At 33.4% G+C, this 13,272-nt stretch overlaps 1 protein-coding gene across 1 annotated transcript in view; it reads left to right on the top strand.

Annotated features, from left to right (window-relative positions):
- Positions 1 to 13,272, top strand: part of LOC127848524 (retinol-binding protein 4-like) — a 119,847-nt gene that overhangs the window by 50,517 nt on the left and 56,058 nt on the right. The window lies entirely within an intron of this gene.

Below are 13,272 nucleotides of genomic sequence, written 5' to 3' on the forward strand. Positions count from 1 at the left end.
AATACATACAGTTTTACGTAAGAACGATTGATAAGCCCAAATGAACGTGTCTTCCGATCTTGCCTTAGTAAGTACGCGGATATGAAATCATTTAAAAAGATATTTCATAAATATCAACGGAATTAATTATCGACGAACAGCTTAAAAAAAGTTCTTATAAAATTAAATGAAAACGATATAAGATGAATATTGCTTTGATTATATTATTTTTTATGAAATGCTTTTAAGTGTAATATAGAATTCTATTTGGGAAATAACATTTGATTTCAGTGTTTTCACTGAATGACACCATCTGTAAAATTGCTAAATGTTGATATAATTACACCGGTTTACCAGTGTCAGTTAAGTTCTCTGACAGTTAATGAAGTGTGTTGAATACTTTGACCCGTGCTCTCTGAAAATGGATGTTTAATTCATGTGCGTAAAGAGTCGTCCCAGATAAGCCTGTGCAGTCCACACAAGCTAATCAGGGACGACACTTTCCGCTTTTATGTTATTTTCTGTTATAAGAAAGTATCTTCAAAGCAAAAATACAGTGAATGCGAAAAGAAAGTGTGGTCCCTGATTAGCCTGTGCGGACTGCACAGACTAATTTAGGACGACACTTTACGCACATGCATTAAGCCCCTAAACTTGAATTAAACTTACAAACGGCATTACATTGTGGAATATATCTCATTGGTGAGTGCACTTGGAATTTGTTAACAACCATCGGTGTAGGTTAGTTTCTCCATTCTTGTCTTCAGAAAGCTCGTCATATGTGTCGTGTTCTGAGAAAACTTGGCATAATGCATGTGCGTAAAGTGTCGTCCCAAATAAGCCTGTGCAGTCCGCACAGGCTAATCAGGGACGACATTTTCCTGTTTAATGGTATTTTTCGTTTAAAGGAAGTCCCTTCTTACCGAATATTTGTTTAGGCGGAAAGTGTCGTCCCTGATGAGCCTGTGCGGACTGCACAGGCTAATCTGAGACGACACTTTACGTACAGGCATTATGCCCAGTTTTCTCAAAACGCGACTCATATTAAAAGCACTGGAGAGCAATTTACAAATGGATATCATATACATTACACTTAACAGTTTTCATATAATATTGATATTCCAATTAAAAATTGTTTAACACTGAAACCGCTTAAGCAATTGTGTAAAATTTACAAAATGTTCTTATTCCATTGATTTAGATCATGTTTTTCGTCTTATTTTGAAAATACTCGCACATTTAAAACAAGAAATATCTTTAAAAGAGATATACGGCGTAAATAGTTTAATGAATGAGATCAAGTATAGCGAATTTCTTTTTCTGTGCAGTTCTTAGCTGCATCACACGCAGTACGGGATGTTACGGGGAGTTTTCGCGGCTTATTTTACATTATAACATATTGCTGGTCATAAACCTATAGATACAAAACAGAAAACCAAAAGAAGAATGGAAGTGAAATTTAAACATATGAGTCAACCGGCCACACGAGAAGTATCCGTATTTATAGGCGCGTTCTTCGAACAAACCTGTTTTAGTGGTTTGTCGGGCATTGCTATTTGATTCGATTATTAACAGTATCAATTATCATCGTGCTAATGCTTAAAGTGATATTGTGGGCATTTTGCACTGTTGAATTGAGCTGAAAAGAATTAACAGGTCAAAATAGTTAGTTAAAATGTGGTTACTGATTAATTATCTGCAACTCACCTTGCTACCAGTTGTTTATAAAAATATATTTTATATTCGATATTCTTACGTGACCCACCCAGTCCTGTAAGCTGAAATGATCCGTAAAACAATTTCGTGTCTTTGTGTCGTATGAACAAATCTGCACTAAAACTAAATTTAGGTTCAACTCGTAAACGCATGATCAGTTGTCAAACGAAAGTACGGTTGATATTCAAATGCATTATTTTTCTCTTTCTGGTATATTGTTTTAGTATGATGATGCTGCATTAATTAATATAAGTGTATATGAAGTAGAAACATCAAAAATAATCAACGGTTGCGATAGACACCTATAAACTGTTACATGCTCATAATATCACTTTAGTACATTAGGCAATATGGACGAATAATTATTGTTAAATTTATCAACAATAATATTTATCATTGTATTGTTGAAAACACATTAAGAATCTATTATTTACATACCATAATTATATTGCTGAATATCTTCATTTAACATATTTCTGGTCTAAAGAAAATTCCAGGTCACCTAGTTCACGGATAGCGTCTTTATTATATAACGATTATTTTACTGGCCGCCAACTCCGGTGATGACCTGTATATAAACTCTGAATGTCCGCGAATTGACCCGATATACCTCGCGGGTTGAAATGCAATGCTTTAAAGTGAGGCCTCGCTTCCATTGCTCTTTATACTTTTACATGTTAACATGTTGACAGGAATAAGGAAGTAAGTACTAAATATGAGAACATAGCCTTTTAAGTATAAACGCTCTTGCGCTGGTAATACTCTGAAAATAAAAGGTGTACGCACAAACTGTATTGATGTCGAGAATTGAGTGTAAAACTGTTCTATCTATTAAGCCTTTTCATTCGAGATAAAATTGTTTCATACAGTAAAACAGTGTTACAAAGACGCGGATATGTTTCCAATGTTCTGGTGGTATATTCAAATCAGCCAATGGAATAAATGAAGTGTATTCATTCGTACCTAGCCGCGGGAAATTTTATTGGAATTTTATTGGACACTTACAAAGGTCAGGCTAAGGTGAAAAGCTGGCTTATGCAGCTTACGCCGAAAAATTGAAATGTGTGTTTTAGGTCGTCTTTTTCAAGATAACATTCTTTAAGTAATAATTTAATGTAGATCTGTGAATTCCCACAACGTACTTAAAGACTTGTTAAAATTTAAAGATGCCATTACTGACATACTGATAGGAGTACTTATAATATTGACATCGAGTAAATTTAAAAATTAAATCGACTGTTTTTGTTATATTTTGTGAGATACGAGGATTGCTTACATAAACTTGATAAAGTATGAAACACATCACTCATTGTATGAGCATGGATGGCCGATTGATCAAAACGGTAGACTTTTACTCCATGGGGTCAATGGTTCGAGCCCATTTGAGGGTTACTTTTATATTTTTATTCAATTTTATTCTTTTTTTTATTGCAGCTTTTTAGATTCAATGTTTGCATTCATCAATATAGCATAGAGTCTATTATGAAAAAATAATTTGGGGAGTTCTTATGGTATAGTTAGATTTTGTGACATTACAAGGATTGCTTATATAAAGTATAAAATAAACCACTGACTATATGGGAGCACTGATGGCCCATTGGCATTGGTTTAAGCTTTTACTCCAAGGGTCAGTGGATCGAGCCCAGTTAAGGAAGATTTCCTTTCTTTTTTTTTTCCTTTTTTTATTGAGGTTTTTTGCTAAAATGTTTACTTATCAATTTAAAGTATTTAATAACAAACTTCAATACATGTCTAATTTGTGAAAATGTCCCTTTGAAATTGCTAGTTTTCCTCTTACATGCCCTTGTATTTTAAGATAGAATACTTTCCTCTCCAGAGGAAAGAGGTATGGGTTTGAATCCCATCGGGGGCTTCAGAGGATGATTCATTTTGAGACAAATGTTAATTATTGCTTAAGTGTATCCCAAAATTAACCTAATATTAATTATATAACTGTGAAAGATAATTCAAAATAATGTTTGTTTTTATATACATTGTGATTCATCGACATGAACATTCAATTATGCAAGAAACATGTATGATTTGAGGGAAGAATACGACAGCAAACTTAGAATGGACATTCATTTTATATTGTTAAGTAACTAAAACTATAAATGTTGTAAAGCTTGTGTATGCCGTCCTTGCTTCTGGACAGCAGAACAGCTTAGGCATAAATGATTACTCTTTTTCTTTAGAATCAACATTGATGCATTATTACTTAAGCAAAGTTGAACTTTTTAAAAACTCGAATTGGGAACTGAATTTTTCATATTCGTTGCTTGCAATTTACCAGTACTGAACATAATGTTACTGGTGAATAAATGCCTTCTCTCTTTACACTTTACAGGGATATGGTGTTTTTCATAAATATCCAGGTTAATTTGTATAAGACCTCGTATCATATTTATATACATGTAAGCTACCCAGTATACATTTATGATGATGACATTTTGTGTTTGGCCCTAAATTTACAGAGAAAATATACTACAGCCGCATGTCACCAGAATTGTTAAAAAGGCATTTAGACAGTATTGTCCCTGACTTTTGCCCATTTTGACATATTCTTATAAACATGAAGGCCACGATGACCCTGTATCACTCCACTGCTAAAAAAGGCTGAAATAAATATTATCAGCATGTGCAAATACTTAAATATAGGCCTTATTTAAGCACATGTACACTTTTGTGACCCCCTGGGCTGGGTCAAATTTAACCCCAGGCGCATAATTTGAGCAAACTTTGTAGAGGACTACTATACCTCACTACATACAAAATGTGGTAGCCTTAGGTCCTAGAGTTAAGAATAAGAATATGTTAACAGTTTTCACAAAATAAGCAAGATATAAGAATATATAATGTTCAATTTTGTGACCGCGGGTCAGGGTAAAATTTGACCCAAAGGGCATAATTAAAACAAACTTGGTAGAGGACTATAAGATGTTACTGCATACCAAATTTGTTAGCCGTAGTCCGAATTGTTTTCGACAAGAAGATTTTAAAAGATTTCACAAAATAGGCGCTTTATAAGCGTTTATTCAATTTTGTGACCCTCGAGGCAGGGTCAAAGTTGACCCCAGAGGTATTGTTTGAAAAAAATTGGTAGAGGTATATTAGATGCCACTACATACCAAATTTGGTAGCCCTAGGCCAAATGGTTATGAACAAAAAGATTTTGAAAGTTTTCACAAAATAGGCCTTATATAAGCATATGTTCAATGTTGTGACCCTCGTTGCAGGGTCAAACTTGACTCAAGGGGCATAATTTGAACAAACTTGGTAGAGGACTATAAGATGTCATTACATACCAAATTTGGTAGCCCTAGGTCCAATGGCTATGGACAAGAATATATTTGTAGTTTTCACAAAATAAGCACTTTATAAGCATATATTCAATTTTGTGACCCCCGGGGCAGTTTCAAATTTGACCCAGGGGCATTATTTGAACAAACTAAGAAGAGAACTATTACATGTCACTTCATACTAAATTTGGTAGCCCTATGTCATGCAGTTATGGACAAGAAGTTTTTAAAGTTTTCACAAAATAGGCCTTATATAAGCATATGTTCAATTTTTTTGACCCTCAGGGCAGGGTCAAACTTGACCCCAGGGGCATAATTTGAACAAACTTGGTAGAGGACTATAAGATGTCACTACATACCAAATTTGGTAGCCCTAGGCCCAATGAATATGGACAAAAGATTTTAAAAGTTTTCGCAAAATAAGCACTTTATAAGCATATATTAAATTTTGTGACCCCCGGGACAGGGTCAAACTTGACCCCAGGGGCATAATTTGAACAAACTTGGTAGAGAACTTTATATGCCACTACATACCACATTTGGTAGCCCTAGGCCCAATGGATATGGACAAGAAAATTTTAAAGTTTTTACAAAATAGGCCTTATATAAGCATATTTTCAATGTTGTGACCCTCGGGGCATGGTCAAACTTAACCCCAGGGGCATAATTTGAACATACTTGGTAGAGGACTATAAGATGCCACTACATACCAAATTTGGTAGCCCTAGGCCCAATGGTTATGGACGAGATTTGTAAAGTTTTCACATGATAGACCCTATATACGCATATGTTCAATTTTGTGACCCCCGGGGCAGTGTCAAATTTGACCCTAGGGGCATAATTTGAATTAATTTGGTAGAGGACTATTAGATGTCTCTATATACCAAATTTGATAGCCCAAGGCCCAATGGTTATCGATGAGGAGGTTTAGAAAGTTTTCACAAAATAGGCCTTAAATAAGCAATTTTCAATTTGTTGACCCCCGGGGCAGGGTTAAATTTGACCCCAGGGGCATAATTTGAACAAATTTCGTAGAGGACTATTAGATGTCTGAACATACCAACTTTGATAGCCCTAGGCCCAATGGTAATGGACGAGAAGATTTTGAAAGTTTTCACAAAATAGGCCTTAAATAAGCAATTTTCAATTTTGTAACCCCCGGGGCAGGGTCAAATTTGACCCAGGGCATTAATTTGAACAAATTTGGCCAGTGGAGCTAAAAACTGATTCTTTGTTTAGCGTGCAAATGGGTTGGAGGAACATTTGTTGGTGCCTTTTTAAAAAGTTGTTTCATTGTGTGGAAAATTGAGTTTAAAAATGTATACACAATGCCTTATATGTGGCAAATTCCAACAATGTCTGTGGTTTTTCATGTAAAAACAAGAGATATGTTTTGTCAGAAACATAATGCCCCCTATTGCGCCGCTTTGAAGCCGTATATTTGACCTTTAAGGATAACCTTGACCTTTCAGTACTCAAAATGTGCAGCTCCATGAGATACACATGTATGCCAAGTTGCTATATTCAATATTGCAAAAGTTATAGGAAATGTTTAAGTTTTCGGACAGACAGCACATATAAGTTGGTTTTACAAATTCACTGAGTGTAAACATTGGGCACTTATATAGCTCAAAGTGACCGAGAAACAGATTCTTGTGTTCTGATTTACATAAATGTATTTACACTTGCAAAATTCAAAGTTAATGGGAATTGTTCTCTTATTGCAAACAACTGCATAAATCTTAACATTGTAAACTGGTTGTTTTGTCTTTATTACTACTTTTGTACATTCTTTTGTATTGCCCTCTTTATATTAACTTTCAACATATATATTATATCCAGTAATTGTAGATATCATATGTTTTGTGATGTAAATGTGTAGGGTTCTTGTAACTTGTCACACCCATTTCCATTTCATAATTCCTTAACACTGATATAGGATATTAGTGATTTTTTATTATTGTATTTATCTAAACTTATTCTCTATGCTGATGAAAGTGTCATCCTTTATTTTCACAAAGATCCTAGTATCATCAGTAGTGTTTTTTGTAAAGAACTTGAAAATTGTATTAAATGGTTAGTGGATAACAAACTGTCTTTACACCTTGGAAAAACTGAATGTATAGTGTTTGGTTCCAAAAGGAAATCTAAACTTCATAATTTTAATGTATAATGTAATGATCACACTATTGTTTCTCAATCATCTGTTGAACACCTTGGTTCAATATTCGACACTGATCTTGCTGCTACATCTATTGTTAATAATATTATTAAAAAGGTGAACTCAAGAATAAGATTCTTCAGGGGTGTAGCTAGCATTTTTTGAGCTGTAGGCCCGAATATGTTACATAAAAACAGGGTGTGTGTGCGGGGTCCTCCCCCGGAAATTGTTTAAATCCCATAACGCCTGTGGTGAAATTTAAAGCATATCTAGACAAATAATAAGGTAAGAAAATATAAGACTTTGGCCTGTATTTCTTTGATATTTTACTTTTTTATCTCAATGTCAGAGAACTAAATTGTATTATCTTTATACCTAAGAACTAAATTTTAAAATAATATGGAACAGAGAAACATTTAAAATTGTAACACTAAATTATTCACAAGTCAAACCATGGGAATTCTTTCCAATAATACTGTCTGCATGTCTATATAGAAAGAAGTAAAGTTGATAATTGGAAGATATGTCCTTTGAACAAGACCAGAATCCATTGCCTGAGGATCATGTCAATATGAAATGCAGATTTCTTACACCTCACCATCTTCAGGGTCAACATTTTAATGCATTTTTCAAAGTTGAAGCAATTTTAATTTGTTCATGTTTCAAAAAAAAATGTAGGCCCGGGCCTGCTGTGCCTTATAGCAGCTAAAACCCTGTTCCTGTATAGACAAAACCACTGTTCAAATATGGAATTAAGAAAATTGTTATGTAACTCATTGGTTCAATGCCATTTTGACTATGCTAGCTCTTCATAGTACAATGGTATAAGTAAACAGTTACAAAATAGATTACAAGTTGTACAGAATAAAGTTGTTAAATTTATTCATGGATATGACTCTAGAACATCTTTGAAAGAAAAAGATTTTAGTAGTATTGGTTGGTTAAATGTTCAAAACAGAGTTAAGCAAATAACACTCAACCATGTTTATAAAATTGTTAACAAGAAATGTCCTTCTAACATGACCTTTTTTGTATTATAATATTAGTTGAGTGTCTGATATACATAGTGATAACAGTAGACATAGTAAAGATAACTTTTATTTACCTCAATGTCCTCAAGTGAATGGTTTTACCAGCACTACTTTTAATTATAAACGATCAAACACTGGAACTGTTTACCTGCTGATGTAAAGATCATTATAAAAGAATAAATATGAATTTGAAAACAGAGTGAAAACTTCTCTCACAGACAATATGAAATTGAAAGAAGATGCTGATTTTATTTGTTACTAGTAGTCTTATTGTTTAAATTAATGTTTTATGTGATTGGTTTGTTATATATATATATATATATATATATATATATATATATATATATATATATATATATATATATATATATATATTTATTACTGTTGTTCAAATAAGTCATCAATAAAGTATTTGTATGTACATTTAAATGTGATGACAAGATAGTAGTATACATTGTGTAACTAATGCTCTCTAATAATACATGCTAATTACTATTTGATCTCAAGACTATATTCTCAAGTTTAAATTAATGATATTTTTATGCGTATTAATGCCACCATTTTTGTACATTTTCCACTCATCTATAGGGCCCCATTGGAAATAAGTTGCAAACCTTTCATGGGACATCCTGTGGTATATATATCATTTCTTGATTTTAACATCTTGTAACTACTTGTTATTTCAGATCTCTGCCAAATACACTTACTATTTACTTGTAACTGAATTTAAATGATTAACTTTAACTGTGATATTCAAAATGTGAAATATCAATGCATTGTGATCCAAAACCTGTGATAATTGTTTTCCAATTGTTAAATGTTGTAAATTGACTGTATTGTATGATCTGTCCTTGTATGACATATATATACATATGCATGAATAAATCAATATTTAGAAAAGTGTGACTGACACTGTTTCCAGACATATTACAGTTAAATTACTTCATGTCAGTAATGGCAGTCAGGGATGGAAAATATCTTTTTACAATTGTTGCCTGCACTGTCAACCATATTTAGTGTTTTTGTTTCCCATCTAAAGAGTACTGACCCAAAACCATGGCCATTCCTGTGATATGTATCTTAAAGTTTCTTAAAAGATAAATAATATAAATTTTAACAACACCACTGCTCAGTTTTAACATTTCCAATACAGTATGTCTTATTTTGAGAGGCCATTCTGAATTGAGTTCATTTCCAAGGGCAAAGTTATGCCTTAATTTAATAATATTACCAACTGAACATTGTAACAGGCTGTCCCTAATTTAAAAGGCACTGGATTGTTTTAGGCTTTGAAAAGCTAGTTGCCTGGCCGGGATTATAACAACATCTGGAATTAAATTGCCTAGGATACAATATAAACAATATCTGCCAGAAGTACTGTATGGTTGCCATCATCAAATGTACAGAAAGAATTGTTTTTCAAATTCAATCAAGCCCCACTCATTCCATTCCATGAAACCTTTCAGGTGTCTCAATACTGGTTATAGCCCCACTGAGGGCTGTATGGCTATGGTCCATATAAAGTTTGTGACTGCCTGGCTGGTCACTATAATGCCATTGGGACCAACGTGGAGTTTACTATTTCTTATATTACATCCAAGAGTTTTCTCTGTACCACTGTACAGTGTTGTACGATTGTTTATGGTATAGAACATAAACATATTTATTAAATCTCAAAGTTTGTCGCCTGGAGCCATCATCAGCAATGTTGCAATTAATATAATTTTAGAAATACTGATTCTTTTAAGTTTGAATAATGTTGATGTTTTCACTTCAATAAACAACTAATTTGCTTGCTTAACATTTTATTAAAATTTGAATATTTTGCATGCAATAATATCTAATTTTAAACAATATCATTAATAAATATTCTATTATATTACTCCTTTAAGATATTGGTCATTATATATCTATATTATCGGTTGATTTAGTGCAAATTTGTTGGTGTGTAACCCGAACTATATTTTCGGTGTAATATCTTCCGCCTAGAGGCGTTAGACATATCCTTCCACCAAATACACCCGAGAGACGATCGCCGTTATGGCGGAATTGTCCGAGGAGTCCCGATTGCTCTATACTTAGACGCATCAAGCACCTCCATTTGGAGGCATTTATGACTACGACACAAAGAAGTCCGCGGATGAATGAAGAATTTGCTTTATAAGTAAACTTTCATGTTATGATTTAAAATTTAAGTATAATTTTGTTCAGTCTTACGGTCATATGTAAGTATCAATTAAAATTTTCGTAAGTTTTCAACAATTTCGCTCTTTATTCATTTTTTTTAAACTGTACTTTCACTTTCGGTTGTATAACAACATGTATCCTTTATTGACGTAAGTTTGCAATGAAATAGCGTTTTCAAAACCGCTTAAAAAGTTTCAGAAGGTGTATCTGATGCATGTTATGAATAGACACAATGTCATAGCTATATTGCCGACTAGTATGGGAACAATTTGGTATTTCAAGTGGCTCCATTTGAATTGCAAGAGAAGTTCAAATTGACTTGTTCAGTTTGTTAAATTTTGACACCCTAATTATATATTTTTTTATAAGTGCCTGATATATTTTTTTCTTTAAATAATTGAGATCAATGAAAATTTTAGTAAACGCACAGCATTGATGTTCTATGATGGTCATTTTTTAGTGGAATAGTATGTTACAATAAAACAATTATAACTATTGTATAAATGAATTTAGATTAGGTGTCATCTTTAAATGGGGGTAGTAATTCATTATATGAGATTAGCACATTACATAGTTGAAAAATAAATAACACTTTAATGACTTACCATAGTAAAATAAAGTAGCATAGAATATGTTGCAGGTCATAAAATGTAAAACTGAAATTGAAGAAGCTTTACAAATATTTTACACTGACAACACTGCTGGTTTTCCAAAAAAAAAATCCTTCCTATCTACCTGCCCTAGTTTTTTGGGGCAAATATAAATATTATTAATATAATTGAGTTAAATTATTAAAATATCAATATGTTTTGATTACATTAGCTTATTATATTATTAATAATAAATACTTTGCAAGGAAAGTCCAATTCTGTTTTAATTAGTCTTAATTAGGTACTAGTAAAATTGAAAATATCAGTGACATCCAAAACTTGGCTAATATGCGTATGAATGCATATTTTCTTTGACAGTTACATAGTACCCTATTTAATTGGATTAAAAACAACAAAAAACTATAGTTTTACAACCCAGCCCAAGTTGACTCAAACTGAATTAATTCATCAATTGATCCTATTTAATTATATTAAAAACAACATGTGTAAGATTTTGAGAATATCCCATGTATTCCTCTAGTATTCCTCTAGTACACCAACATGCACGCCTTTCTAATGATTTACATGCACTCCTTAAACAGTTTAACAAAAATAATGAATGATTAATCCAAAGAAAACAACAAACAAGCTGCTTCATATAAAAAGTTTATTACATAAGATTACATAAGCAAAATAATCATTTTGATAATAAATCAAGATTATACTTCAACCAAACCATTATAAATTTATTGTGGGGTGGGGGGGGGGGGTAATGTAAGCACTAAAACTAAAATGGGGGAAATGTCTGGGGAGGGAACATCTTAGGGCGGGCGTCCGGAATTCCTGCTAAGGGCGACAGTGTTGTTAATGTGTCTTTAGAAGAAATAACTGAAGGAAAGTACTTATTGGTGTATGCCCATCCAGAAGCATTTCTGAGTATATCAATTGGAACAGCAATATTGAATGCATTTGAAAGAGATATAACTGTTTCATGAATTGCTTTTGTTGAAGCCCACAAGTCATGGTCCTTTAATGGTAGCTTTCCTATTAGGCAATATACATGTAGTGAATGTACTAATTAGATATAAGAAAAGACACAAAACAAGACAACATTGAAAACTCAATGTTTTTAGAAGCTTGGGTCACCGCCTTGGAAATGTCAAAGGGTCATGTACGCACTGTCGGTTTAAACCAGTTTTAACCGGTTTACAGGGATACCTAACCTCAGACTTGGTCCACAATTGACCATCGTACAAACATGTGTAAATAAACATTGACTTCATAGCATTCCTGTTTAAATAAGCAAATTCGTTGAATTGATATCCACCGCCAATATGCTTAAGGACACAAAAGTGTTTTATTTGACACTACAAAAGCATTTTTTTAAGATACAAAGGACCATAACTCTGTTATTAACAGATGTTGTACATTGCCATTTAGCGTGTATCATCCTCTTATCCATATATATACTCATACCAAGTTTCAAGGAAATCTGCCAAAGCACTTCCAAGATATGGCTCCAGACACAAAAGTGACGGACAGATGGAAAGACGAACGGACCAAAAGATGGAAGGATGGACGGACGGACAAGGCCAAAACAATATCCCTCCGCCTATAGCGGGGGAAAATTAAACAGAAATACGAGAGAATAATAATTTTATTGATTTAATTACACAATGGTTTCATGTGAAGCACCAGAACTGCAACTATTTAAGAAATGATGATTTGAAGTAAATACGAGTATGTACATAATTTAAGGCCAAGCCCAAGGCAGAATAATCGTCCAATTGTAAGGTTGTCGAACGATAGCTGTGTTTGGTTCATTTACTTCTCTGTTATTGACACTGTTTGAGTACTCTATCGGCTACAGGTAGTTAGGGTGTAGGTCACGATTCAGCTTTTTTTTAGCTCACCTGAGCACAATGTGCTCATGGTGAGCTTTTGTGATCGCCTTTTGTCTGTAGTGCGTCGTCCGTTGTGCGGCGTCAGCATTTGCCTTGTTAACACTCTAGAGGCCACATTTATTGTCCAATCTTCATGACATTTGGTCAGAAAATTGGTCTCAATAATATCTTGGATGAGTTCGAAAATGGTTACAATTGCTTGAAAAACAGGGCTGCCAAGGGGCGGGGCATTTTTCCTTATATGGCTATAGTAAAATCTTGTTTACACTCTAGAGGCCACATTTTATATAGTCAGAAGTCTGAACTTGGTCAGAAGATTCATCCCGATAATATCTTAGAAGAATTACAAAAATGATGCTGGTTGGTTGAAAAACATGGCTGCCAGGGGGCGGGGCATTTTTCCTT

The sequence above is a fragment of the Dreissena polymorpha genome, chromosome 10 (assembly GCF_020536995.1).
Source record: "Dreissena polymorpha isolate Duluth1 chromosome 10, UMN_Dpol_1.0, whole genome shotgun sequence".
Classification (NCBI taxonomy): Eukaryota; Metazoa; Mollusca; class Bivalvia; order Myida; family Dreissenidae; genus Dreissena; species Dreissena polymorpha.